The sequence below is a fragment of the Crotalus tigris genome, unplaced genomic scaffold (assembly GCF_016545835.1).
Source record: "Crotalus tigris isolate CLP2741 ecotype Arizona unplaced genomic scaffold, ASM1654583v1 scf7180000024339.11422700, whole genome shotgun sequence".
Classification (NCBI taxonomy): Eukaryota; Metazoa; Chordata; class Lepidosauria; order Squamata; family Viperidae; genus Crotalus; species Crotalus tigris.
This window is the reverse complement of record NW_024100509.1, coordinates 3,172,762-3,184,937: the sequence shown is the minus strand read 5'-3', so window position 1 is coordinate 3,184,937 and position 12,176 is coordinate 3,172,762. Positions and strand designations below refer to the sequence as shown.

Sequence of the window (12,176 nt, the reverse complement as noted above, 5' to 3'; positions counted from 1 at the left end):
TTCATATTTATAATCGTTGTTGTGTCCCAAGGTCATGTGATCATCTTTTGTGACCTTCTGACAAGCAGAGTTGATTCATCTGCGGTGATTCACTTAACAACTAGGGCAAGAAAGATTGTAAATGGGACAAAACTCACTTAACAAATATCTCCCTTAACATCAGAAATGTTGGGCTCAGTTGTGGTCGTAAGTCGAGGGCTACCTGTACAGTACTGTACTGTAATTATTTGTTCGGTACATATTCCTTTCCTGTCTCGTACAGTTGCTTGCTTTTACAAAAAACTAAAGAATTTTTAATGGCTTGGAGGTCTGCCCAATTAGGATTATGAGTTCGAATAATAGACAAAACCAATTCAGAATATTTGTTGGGGCTGCAGTATAAGAACCTAATTGGTCCTTCCATGCATAAAGGTCAGACGTGGAGAAGGGGGTATGAACCAGGACCTTATTAGTGTCCCCCCTTCCAATAGCTACCTGCTCTGTGACGTGGTAAATCCCCTTATAAGGTGGCGGAGCAGAGGATAAAAGCAGGAAAAGGTGGTGCTGTGGGAGCTTGCCACAACCCACAGTCTTTAAGCATCTGCTTATTCCTTTGTAAAGTCAAAAAAAATGCATAATAAGCTTGTTGATTGTGATCCATGCCTCTTTGAGTGTAATCTCCCATAGTTTCAAAAAAACCCAAATCTATGGACCCCCCTTTGGGCCAAACAGTAGGCATATCCTAATGCCAGAGGGCATTGTACTTAGTTAGAGTTTCAATTTTCATATCCCGACGGGTTTTAAGCTTATCAAAGTTCCTGATAACACACTCAAGGGGACTGAGGGCACATTCTTTTTTACACATTCTAAAAGGTCTTCCTTGGGCTGAGCCCATGTGTCTAAATCTCTCATACCACTTGTACAGCCTGTTGGGGCACAAGAGATCCACCAATTCCCTTTGCAATGCAGAACCCCTGGTTAACGGCTCAACAGCCTCGCAGGGGACTATGGGCAGCTAGAATCGGTATCATGCCTAGGCCTGGTCAACAGTGGGAAATATATAAGGAGCAGCCACAAACCTCAAACCATAAGCTCAACACTAACAACCGCTGGAGCACAAGAATACAATGTTAGCGCCCCTTGCTTTCTAAGCACCCCCGAACTTGGGGTGCCTAGATGCGGCTGAAACAAACCCTTCTGCCCAGCTCTGGTCAACAGTGGGAAATGATTCAAGGAAACAGACACACTGTCACACATACACACACACCCCTGGGCAAGCCTGTGCAATAAAGCAATATAAGCTTACCTTATCTTCAGCCCTCCTGAGTATGCAGGAACCAAGTGAAGGCAACAACTACAACAAAAAAGAAAAACTGGTTCCTGTTTAAAAACCACAGTGAAGAGTCAAGAAGGGGGGGGCACCTCCAGGAAATCCCAGAGCACGCTTGGCGACTTCTCCCTTCCCGAGCCTCCCTAAGACCAAGCGCCCCTCCTGCAAGTCCAGCTCACCAAAAATGATATGCAGATTCTGAGGTTTTGCTTGATAAAAAATGCAGGAAACCAGAAGTTGCCTTCAAGAGTTAGGTGTTTATTCAGCTGAGCAAAGACAGGCTTCTCTAAAAAGAGAGAAAAGCCCCAAATATTGAAAAAGCCTTATTTTTATACCTACTTTGATTACATAAGCAATTCACCCAGCAAAGCTGACACACATAAGATAGAGACTTTGCCCTTTAAGGCTGGCACATGGTAGATAAGAAGGAAGAAAGCAGAAGTAGTAACCACCTTTTAGGTCAGCGGTTCCCAACCTTTGTGTGACGGTGACCCCGTCACACGGATGCGCCGCGCATGCGCGGCGTGCTGCGCATGCGCAGCGGCGGCCCATGCGTGCCGCGCATGCGTGGTGGCACCCCATGCGCGGCGCGCATGCAGGGGCACCCCCGTGCGCAGCACGCATGCACGACGGCGGCACGCAAGTGCGGTGCGCATGCACGGCGGCTCCCCGTGCGCAGTGTGCATGCGCGCGGCGCCCCCGTGCGCAGTGTGCCTGCGCGCGGCGGCCCCATGCACGGCGTGCATGCGCGGCGCGTCCGTGTGACGGGGTCACTGTCACACAAAGGTTGAGAACCGCTGACCTAAAAGGTGGTTACTACTTCTGCTTTCTTCCTTCTTATCTACCATGTACCAGCCTTAAAGGGCGAAGTCTCTATCTTATGTGTGTCAGCTTTGCTGGGTGAATTGCTTATGTAATCATGCGTGGCGCTGCCCCATGCACTGCGTGCATGCGCAGTGCCGCCCCATGCGCGGCGCACATGCGCGGCGGCGGCACATGCGCGGCACACATGCGCGGCGGCGCCACATGCGCGGCGGCGCCACATGCGCGGCGGCGCCACATGCGCGGCGGCGCCACATGCGCGGCGGCCCGAGGGGGGAATGGCGGATCGCGTTGTTTGGTGACCCCCGTTAAATGGTCCTTCGACCCCAAATGGGGTCGCGACCGATAGGTTGAGAACCGCTGTTTTAGGTGGCTTGGGTGTTTCCCTAAGGCACCATATGTTCCCAGGTGGGTTAGAATATTGGGTGTTTCCTTTGCTGTCCTTTCATGACCTTGCAATTATGGGTTTGCAAGTGGACAGAGAGAGCGAGACCATCTGCACGTATTCACTGTCCCCTAAGTCTGGGTCAACAAGACTTCAAAGTTCTGAAACATTTCAGTGTAACCTTCAGTATCTGAGCCCATCCAGGTAACCTGCTATTGTAGTTATAGCACATTTATCTGAGTTAAAACAATTCACAGAAAATACGACCATCAACCACAATTGCTCAGTGCCTGGGTGTTCTCTTTTTCCCTCAGCAATAGGTGGAGGAGCTAGGCCAGGGGTAGGCAACCCAAAACACTCAAAGAGCCACTTGGACCCGTTTCCCACCAAAAACAAAACACCGGGAGCCACAAAACCCTTTTGATATCTAAAATGAAGATAACACTGCATATATCCTTTTTTACCTTTATTATAGGTGTGTGTGTGTGTGTGTGTGTGTGTGTGTATACACACACACACACACACACACATTAAAAATGAAAGTAAAAATATGACTCTTGGGAATATCCATACTATTAAAACAATGATCACCAAGAGAATGCTTTAAGAGAATAAACTTACATACACACACAGGTAAAAAAAGGATATATGCAGTGTTATCTTCATTTTAGATGTCAAAAGGGTCTCTCTCTCTGTGTCTCTCTCCCTCCCTCCCTCTCTATCTGCCCTTGGTCTACCACTCTTCTTCCCCCCACACACACACACACTCTCTCTCCCTCCCTCTCTCTCTCTCCCTCCCTCTCTCTTTCTCCCCCCTCTCCTATCTGCTGCTCACCTGGCAAGCTTCAAGCTGTTGTCCAACAAGCTAAGGGGTAGAAAACCTTGTCTCTTTTATGACTCATGGACTTCAACTCCCAGAATTCCTGAGTCAGCCTAGCTGGTCTAGCTAGCTCTCTCCTGCCCTTCCTGCTTCCTGCTTCCTGCAGAGATGCAGGAAAGGGAGGAGCTCCGTCCAGAAAGCTTTTCAGCTCATCGGAGAACACTGTGAGTGCACTCTCTTTTATACACACACACACACAGAGAGAGAGAGAGAGAGAGAGAGAGAGAGAGAGAGAGAGAGAGAGAAGCAGGGAATCGCAATTGCCTCTCTCTGTCTCTGTCTCTCTCTGCAAAGGCAGAGGAGGCTGGGAGCCACAGGGGAAGGCTCAAAGAGCCGCATGCGGCTCCAGAGCCGCAGGTTGCCGACCCGTGAGCTAGGCGCTCAACTGAGCTAGATGACAGTGAGGGGACTAAGCCCCCAAAGAGTTTCGGTCATAAATTTTTGTTTTATTTTGTTTTGAATCTGTCCTTTTGCAAATACAAAGACTGCCTAGTTGATCTATGTTCTGTTCTCCATTACGAAGGAATCTGCATATCCAGAATAGGCGTATCCAAGAGAATGCTGGCTCTTATATTTTGTATTAACAAAAGTAGAGCTTTTAATGAATAAAATGTTTTAATTCAATCTCTCAGCATCTTTGCAGAGATTCTTTTTTTAATTTAATGCCACTTTATACTCTCCTACTCACTATGTTATACCAGATAATATCTAAAAAACATTCCTTGGAACTTTCTCTCACTCCATTTAAGAATGCAACTAGTGTAGCAAATATTTGCAAGCTCAGCCAAAATTTTCCTCTCCCCTTTTTAAAAAAGTATTCACTTGATAATAAAGTTCAAAGTTTCCCACTATTTTATAAAAATTTGTTGGTATGATAAAGGTAATGCCCCTATGGATTTGCAGTTTTCAAATTTTCTCATGACCATCACAGCTCCCAATGGATAGTGCTATGCTTCCAATATTGCATTAGTCAACCAGCACAAATTTAGTTGGTGTAGGTGTGCTTGATTATTGCCATCTTTCCACTTTGATTATGTTCATCAATAAAACAGGCATCTTGGACTTCCGGTGGCGACGGCCGTGCCAATGGCTTTTTTCAGCTGTCCGCCCTGGGATGTGTCAAAGCCAGCTGAGACAGCGAGCAACAGCTGTCTCGCGGCTTGGAACCTCTCTCCCCGGGCGAAGGGGAGGAGGTGAGCTTTCCTCAGATAGTGGTAGAACTCCCTGAGACCCCAAAGCTTTTTGGGGGGGTCGGAGGGTGAGAGCTCCCATGGAGTCTGAGGTGTTCTCCACATTCCAGGATGCCTTTGCCCTGATTTTCTCCAGGGCAAAGCTAGACGCTGCTTCCACATCTGCGCTTAAAATGAATTTGTGAGTAAAATTTAAAGCAGACAGAGCTGACCAGGAGAGATTAAAATGGTGATTATTTCGAGACTTTAACTCTGGAAAAGAATTTATCTTCTCCTTTTTTCAATTAAGAGTGGTGAAAAATGGCGCTGAGATGTTGATTCTTTGAGTGAAAGGACCGGAACTTCTGTTTGGAACAATGTAACAGATTTTGTATTTATATAAAATGCAAGAATCTTTTTTTTTAAGGGGGCTTTTGTCTTTTTTCCTCCCCTCTTTTTTTTCCCTTTTTTTGGTATTTGTTGATTTTATAAGATTTTAGCAGATTTTTTAACAAGTGGTCTTAAAATTAAAATGGCTTCAAAACGTCTCGGAGCTTCTGCTGTTTCTAAAGCCTCGATCTTCCCGGTAATGCAGACAGCTCAGCAAGCTAAGTTTAAGTTATCACCACCTTCTCTATCATCATCAGCATGTATACTTAAAGATTTACAGGATGCCTTGGGAAATATGGCATGACAGATTAAAGAAGAGATGGAGGAACTTTTTGAAAATAAAATTAGGGAACTGAGAGAGGACATAGCGTTCGCGTTTCAAAAGTTTGTTGGTCATATAGATCGTTTGGATGATCGTATTGATGATGCTGTGGAAAATTTTGAAAAACTAGAAGATCGAGTTGACAAAGTAGAAAATAAGGTGGAAATAATACAGGATGAAATTACTATGTTACAACATAGAGATATGGAATTTGCTTTAAGAATAAGGGGAATGAACGAAAACACGCAAGAGGATTTGAGACAAGTGGTGGTAAAAGATATAGCTTTCATTTTGGGGGCTGAGCCTGAAGAAATACTGAGAGAGACGGAGAAAGTTTTTAGGGTTAATTCAAGGGTTGCGAGGCAGAGGAATTTGCCACGAGACGTGGTTATTTATTTTTCTAGGAGATCACTTCGTAATGAAATTTTACAGGCTTTTTATAAGCAGAGATTTCAAATTGCAGCTCAAGATGTTATAATTTTAAAAGAAATATCTTCAAAAATTCTTAGAAAAAGAAAGGATTTTGCTTTTTTGGCTGATGAGCTCAAAAAATGACAGGTCCAGTTCAGATGGGAGATATCGGCTGGAATAGTGGTGAATTATGCGGGGATATATTATATTAATACAATTTTAAAGGCAAAAGATTTTTACACTTCTGTTTTGAAGGCGGGCTCTTCATCATCTTTACGATCTGAGATAACAGAAGAAAAGTTGGAAGAGCAGCTGGTTGAAAGTGCTATGTTATTGGATGTAGGAGACATACAGGCTGAACCACTGCAGCAGTCTCTTGTGACAGAAGATTTTTTAAAGAAACCGAGAATGACTCGTGCAGCCTATAGACGTAAAGTAAAAGAACAGCAGAAGGCGGATGTTGGAATAAAGAAAAGGAAATGATAAACTTTTGTAGTAGTTTTTTTTTTATAGATAGAAGATGTTTTAAAGGAATAGTGAATGATTTGTGATATGTGGATGTAAAGAAAAAGAACAATAAATGTTAGTTTAGCTGGTAGTTTGACTTAGTATGCTTTAAAGGAATAGTGAATGATTTGTGTAGTATGTAGATGTAAAGAAAAAGAATAATAGAAGGTGTTGATTTAGTGGAAAAGTTTAAATATTTGGGAGTATATATATTATAAATTTTTAACTTAAAGTGTATAAAAATAATTATGAGACATTATGTAAATGTGTAAAAGAATTTAAATTCTAATGATCTCTGTTGGTGAGAATTTTAGTGATTAAGATGAATGGTTTGCTGAAACTTCTTAAGTAGGAGGGTATTAATAGATTTACTTAGGGGTGGGGGAAAAAAAACAAAGAGCCAAGCTTATCGAATGTAAGTTTGTTGGTTGGGTTATATTGGAGGGAAAATTTTATGTTTATTATGGATGAATGGTTGTTTAAAAGAAATATACACCTCAGCGTGGAGAAGATGGATAAATTACATGTAGAATGGGTTAGAGTTGATAAGGGATTAAAAAGTATTATTTAGATTATGAATAATTTTTAGTTTTTAATTTGGAATTGCTTATATTGTTATTTTTATTTTTGTTTTTTTAAATTTGCTTAAATTTGTTTTGTATTCGAGTTAAAGTACATTATTGATTTTGTTATTTGTATAGTTGAATAAGTTTATTTAGAATTTGCTTGTTTATTTGTAACTCTGTAACCAGCTCTGGGAAGTGAGGGGGGAGGGAGGGAGGGGGTTATTTCAGGGGGGGATATTGTTAAAAACTTGTATAAAACTTTTCAATAAAAAAATAAAAATAAAACTGGCATCTTACATATTTTTGTTGTTCAGTTTCAGCTCCATTTTGTTCTTACTTCCTCTTTTTCAGAAAGCTATTACTTCTGAATCCTTTTCTTTTCTCCCTTCTTAACAAACAGTAATATCTCTTGCAGGCTGTGCTCTGAACTTGCATTTTCAACTATAATACATTCCTGTTTCTTGCACTGCCTCTTTATAGGTTTTTCCATCTGTATGTCACCCTCCTACATATTTTGGCTCTCTCAGAAAACCTGACCTAAAATATTAACAGCTGCAGCATGAATTCATACTTTATATTGACCTCAATTTTGCTTCTATTTCTTCCTGTCACTTATTCTTCCTTTTTATCATTGGAATGGCACATGCCTCTCATTAATGATGCCTCTCCCTCCCTTTTGTCTTCTCCTTCTATTCCATTGCTATGGGTAAATTAATCAATTTTTTACATTTTATGTAAATGTGTCAATAAAATATTGGAAAAACCCACATAATTTGGAAATATTAAAAAGTACAGTTTCTTCTTTTTGGAAGATATGAAAATATCTGTATTTCATATTTTGTCCAAATGGATATTTGTGTGGATGGAGGTGATCTATTAGAAATTGCTTTGCTAATATAACTCTGTAATAAAGACCAATTATTTGGAAGCTAAACTGTATGATGAAAGGTTAAGGGAACTAGGTATGTATAGCCCAGTGGTGGTGAACCTATGGCACGGGTGCCAGAGGTGGCACTCAGAGCCCTCTCTGTGGGCATGCATGCCATTGCCCTAGTCCTAGGCCTTCAGCTAGGTTTTATAAAACCTTTTCGCTTTACGCCTCTGCTGCCATGTGCAAAAAAAAAGAAAGGTTCAATCAATCAGTCAATTTCAACTTCTCGCGGGGAAAAAAAGATCTTGCAAAGTTGGAATTGATTGATTGAACTTTTTAGTCCCACCCAATCTGCCGTTACCACCGTAGCCAGGCCCATCCAATGGGTCACGCCCACCCAATGGGTCACACCCAGCCAATGGGCTACACCCACCCGGCACCCAACAATGCATAAGTGGGTTTTGGGTTGCAGTCTGGGCACTCGGTCTCTAAAAGGTTCGCCATCACTGGTATAGCCTATCACAGAGAAGGATTAAGGGTAATATGAGCTGTCTTCCGGTTCTTGAGGGGCTATCACAGAGAAGAGAGGGTTGACTTAGTCTCTAAAGCACCTCAGAGGCAGGACAAGAAGCAATGGGTGGAATTTCATTAAAGAGAGATCCAACCTTTAAGTAAGGAAAATTTCCTGACACTGAGAACAATTAGTCATTGGAATAGTTTGCCTCCTGGAGTTCTGGGTGCGTCATCGTTGGAGATTTTGAAGAATAAACTGGACAACCATTTGGGATGATATAAGGTCTCCTGTTGGACTAGAACAGGTCCCTTCCAACCCACGATTCTATTATTCTAGTTATCAAAATTGTAAGTTTTCTCAAACCCTTCATAAGCTTTCCACCAGAATAAGTATCTCAATGAAGATTGTCCCAAAGGAGGGTAATATGCACTAAATTGATTACAATTCCTCCTACATCATCTGGAAATACTCTGATTAATACAATTCCAATTCCAAATGTAACACCTTTTATGAATTATTTGTATTTATTTTAAAAAATATAATACACCAAAGTTGAATTAAAGTTGAAGAGACAACAGGTGTGATATGGTGGTTGAAGTATTGAACTAGGAGCAGGAAGACCCAAGTTCTAGACCTCTCTTAGCCACCAAAGGCACCTGAGTAACCTCAGGCAAGATTTTTCTCTTGGCCCTAATTAGTATCAGGCTCTGCAAAAGGCAGCTGATAAACAAAACCCCTCAATGCATCATACACTAATAATTTCACTATAGAAACAAACAAGTGCAGTACAAACGCAAACAGACCTTGAAACCATGTTGAATAAATGCTCAGAATGACAGCAACCAGTACAGAATTTAGTGGAATGAACACCACAACAAATTCTAACATGACTAAATTCAGATCTCAATTTTTATTCAGAAGAAATAGGTTTTGTATCCATAGTCACCTGTAATCCTATAAAAATTCTCTTTTGTCTCATGCCCAGAACTGATCATATTCACCATGTATTTAAACTTACGTACTCAAGGAGGGAAGAAAAGGGAAATATCAGAATATATGAACATTTTGTAAAATATCCATTTCTCTCTCTGTGTTTTCTCCTGTTTTTAATTTATTTTGGCTACTAACTCTTCTCTTTGTGTTTGCATAATGTTGCGGACTACAAAAAGGAATACTTTGATTGGTATGTGTATATGTGCATGTAATATAAAAGTAAAATGTGTTGTTGCCCTAGCCTAGTAGACTCCAATATTTTCTTTGTATAGCTACCCACAGAGAGAGAGAGGGAGAAAGACAGAAACAGAGACAGAGAGAGACAGAGAGAGAATACATGAAAAAAGGATTATTTATTGTTTGTGAACCCAAGTAATAGCTAAAGGAATTAAAGGTGCTTGAAACAAGAATAGAATTTCTTACACAATCATAGTATAATTATTAATAATTCATCCTGTGTTGGTCTAATTGGGAAATAGTTTATACACACTATCTAGATCTGCTTAAAAGGGAGGAAAATTCCAAAATGAGAAGGTCTAACCCATGTTACAACATGGATTAAGTTAGGTAGCCCTCATCTACCTCTAATTCTGGAAGTTGAAGTCCACATGCCTTAAAATGGTCAAGGTTGAGAAACACTGATCTACCTAAAAAAGGATTTTAAGTGAATGAATAAAAAAAGAACATAGCTATAAGTTTAAAGCAATGAAACGTTTGATGGATGTGCTTTAGGCATCTGTTGTTACAGTTACAGCTGGAATTGATAAAACAGCAGTTATCTTCCAATTTGTTGAAAGACAAACAGCTTCTGAAATTGCTGTAAAAACATGACCAAAAGCTGATGAAATGCTACAATCCAAGCTTATGACTCGAGAAGCATAATTGCACATGAGCTAAGTAATATTATTTGCACTACTAAAGAGTCAGAAAAAGAAAGCCCAAGAGTCTTTACTGAAGCTTCTGTTTAACTCTTCAAAAAAATAAATATTATAGATATTGTGCTAACCATAAGCCTACGTAGTATATGAATGTGGGTGTTAAAATATTGTCTGGAATTATTCCTTACCAGTTTCCAATTGTACTAGAAAAGCTGACATTTCTAGATGAAGCAGAACGTATTTGCCATGCATAAGGGTCTAATATAAGATTATGGTAGTATACCTTGTAGATTCAAATAATACAAAAATAAATCCTATTGTAATTACTTCATTAGATGCAAAGGAGGATGAAATTAATTGGAATTATCTAGTACTGTGGGCTTCAGTAAAAACAAGGATTTGGGATAAAATTAATATTTTATAAATGAATAAACTGTTACTGGTAATTAATACCATGTGCAGTATTCTTTCTCATATACATAAGCTATATTATCAAAAATGTAATGCATGGTTGTGGATGTTTATCTGAAGAATTGTGTCTTTGTTTTTTGCTCAGGCAGATTCAATTACCAAAGAAGGAGGTTTTCATTCTCCAGGTTTAAGTTTGAATAAGAACTTTTTTTCTAAGATTAATGAACGGCATCTTTTGCCTACTGGAAATTTGCTTCATGGACCATTTTGCAATTACTAGTAGGTCATGTCAGGAAACTATTTTAGAAAGTATGAAATATCCACTCCTGGTATATTATTAGTTAGACAAAGCACACGAACTTTGGTTTGATCCTCATTGTCATGCTAAATTAACAATATGGGGAAATCCAAGCTTCAAAACAGCAAAAGCAATTGTTGTTGGGGGACTTGGACATAGATTTAAGAGTAGTTAATAAGGTTATATTATATTTTAGTTAGTTGGGGAACTGCAATACAAATATAATTTATGGAAAATGTAGAGTGGCAATAGCTTTTAAACTGAAGATATTTTTATATGTACTTATAGGTTGGTAGTGTTAGTCCTGGAGTATTTATATACCTATAATAACTACTTATGAATTGGGTATTGCAATAGACTGTAAGCTAAACTTTTACTACTACAAGAAAAGTGATATTGCAGGATACAGGCAGTTCTTATCTTACAACCACAATTGAGCCCAAAATTTCTATCGCTAGCCAAGACTGTGGCTAAGTGAGTATTGTCTCATTTTACGATCTTTCTTGCCACAATTGCTAACTGAATCTTTGTAGTTGTTAATAAAAAAGTTTTTAAATAAATCTGACTTCCCCTGTTGACTTTGCTTGTCAGAAGGTTGCAAAAGATGATCACATGACCCTGGAACATTGCGACCGTCATAAATGTAGGCGTTGCCAAGCATCTGAATTTTGATTGTGTGACTATAGGGATGTTGCAACAGTTGTGTGAAAAATGGTCCTAAGTCACTTTTTCCTGTACTGTTATAACTCTGAATGGTCGCTAAACGAATGGTTGTAGGTCAAGAAGTACTCGTATTTCTCCATCAAGTGTATAATGGCCTGAAAATCCCTCTCCATTTCTGTATTTAGACATACATTTTATCAACAAAGTCACAACTGGAGGAATATTTTAAAATTCAGATTGCATATACTAGTTTGCATTTAATTTCCAGTTTATTTCCTATTGTTAAATAACTTAAATGTTAACAAATTACCACAGGGTAATTAAAATTCTGTTCATGGTAACTTTATAGATACATTCCCCCCCTTTTTTTGCAACAATACAAATGTGGTTTACTATTACCTTCTTCCAGGAATTTTTCTCTCAAGTCCAGCTGTAAGCTGTATTTTCTATTATTTTCTGTGGTTTATAAACTATAAATTATTAGTGTTAAATATATTGGCTAAAGTTTGGAATTTAAAGAGAATAGATGATAAACAGGGAAAGGTAGAAGATGAAAGCCTTGGGCAGGAAATACATATAATGACTAAATGCGGGGTTTCAACATCAAAGATGAAAAACAACACAAAGTTTCTTAAAAATGTCAACAAACTGAAGAAAATAATAAGAACAGGAAAATGACAGATGTTTTTATCACGAAAATGTTTCTAAAAATCAGAGAAATCCCCCCAAAATTTACAGTTAAGATACAAATTACTCGTATAATCATAGTAGAGATCTAATAGAGGCA

At 39.5% G+C, this 12,176-nt stretch overlaps 1 protein-coding gene across 1 annotated transcript in view; it reads right to left on the bottom strand.

Moving 5' to 3' along the window:
- Positions 1-1,308, bottom strand: part of CXXC5 (CXXC finger protein 5) — a 123,210-nt gene extending 121,902 nt beyond the window's left edge. Inside the window, exon 1 of the mRNA XM_039325963.1 lies at positions 1,286-1,308. The gene's annotated coding sequence lies outside the window, so the exon portion shown is untranslated. The remainder of the gene's footprint in view (positions 1-1,285) is intronic.
- Between the last annotated feature and the right edge of the window lie 10,868 nt (positions 1,309-12,176).